At 45.9% G+C, this 1,400-nt stretch overlaps 1 non-coding gene across 1 annotated transcript; it reads right to left on the bottom strand.

Moving 5' to 3' along the window:
* Positions 1-576: 576 nt before the first annotated feature.
* LOC123618250 (U6 spliceosomal RNA) lies at positions 577-683 on the bottom strand. The gene has a single exon (XR_006726669.1). It is a non-coding gene; the product is annotated as a U6 spliceosomal RNA (small nuclear RNA).
* Positions 684-1,400: the final 717 nt, after the last annotated feature.

The following is a 1,400-nucleotide window of genomic DNA, read 5'->3' as shown; positions in this document are numbered from 1 at the left end:
ATGTTGATTTTGCTTGCATGACCAGAGTTTGGGTTCATGGTCTCTGTTAGGGCTGGGAATTTGGGACCAAGGGTATGGGAAAGTTCCTTCCTCGCACAGAACGTCAGTGCCTAAAATATATGCAAAGAGAGAGAGAAAGATAAGCTTTTCTTAAATTTTAAGTATAGTTGGTTTACAATGTTGCATTAATTTCTGGTGTACAGCATAGTGATTCAGTTAAACGTATATATATTCCTTTTCATACTGTTTTTCATTATAGGCCATCACAAGGTATTGAATATAGTTCCCTGTGCTGTACAGTAGGACCTTGCTGTTTATCTATTTTATATCTAGTAGCTAGTATCTGAAAATCCCAAACTCCCCATTTATCCTTTCCTACCCCATCTCCCTGCTGGTAACCATAAGTTTACTGTCTGTGAGTCTGTCTCTGTTTTGTAAATAACTTCATTTGTGTCTTTTTTTTTTTTTTTTTTTTTTAGATTCCACATATGAGTGATATCAGATGGTATTTTTCTTTCTCTTCCTGGCTTACTTCATTTAGTATGATGATCTCCAGGTCCAGCCATGTTGCTGCAAGAAACTCTGGACCACTTCATGAATTTGCATGTCATCCTTGCGCAAAGGCCGTGCTCATCTTCTCTGTGTTGTTCCAATTTTAGTACATGTGCTGCCAAAGCGAACGCAAGACCATCTTAACCCCGTGATTCCATCACTAAGTTCCACGACGTTGCAGTAGAACTTGCTCAGAGAGCCATGGCATGCTGGGTTGAGCCTGCCTCAAGAGGGGAAATAAACTATTTGAAAATGCAGGGCAGAGACACTTGAAATTGCAAAGGCAATTCCTCCAGGAAGTGGACCGTCTCAGGAGACGTGGGCGCCCATCGCCCAAGAGGTATAAGCAAGACCTTAGTCTGATCACTAACCGAGTGAGAGCACAGGTCAGTAGCCCAGACCGTGTGTCTTGTCTGCCGGCTTTCCTCAATTCGTCTTTGCAAGGAGACCCCAGCTCACCGTAGCTTCTGCGCGTCTCCAGACGATGCTGCGATGCCCTGAAAAGCTAGCGTGTTCTTGGGCCAGTTTCAGAGCCAGAGCCAGAGCCAGAAGGCAGGGAGGAAATGGAAGCGCCCCTCTGGTCCAGCTGCTTCTGGTACGCTGTGTTTCATTGCTGGTGCCCTTTGTCGGGCGGTGACGAACAAAACTGAGTGGCTTTGTGAGTAACGAAGCACAGCAGTGAGCGGCCTCAAGGCGCCCAATAATGATCACTCACATTGATTATGCACTTCTGGCATGCCAGGCCTCCTCTACGGATGAGAGCGTCTGCCCCTCCCAATAACCCCTGAGATGGTCCCTATTATTACGCCGGTATTTTCACACACACGACACTTGGGGAGGAGGATATA

The sequence above is a fragment of the Camelus bactrianus genome, chromosome 17, assembly GCF_048773025.1.
Source record: "Camelus bactrianus isolate YW-2024 breed Bactrian camel chromosome 17, ASM4877302v1, whole genome shotgun sequence".
In the NCBI taxonomy this organism is placed as follows: Eukaryota; Metazoa; Chordata; class Mammalia; order Artiodactyla; family Camelidae; genus Camelus; species Camelus bactrianus.
The sequence above is the reverse complement of the archived record's forward strand: the minus strand, read 5'-3'. Positions and strand labels throughout refer to the sequence as shown.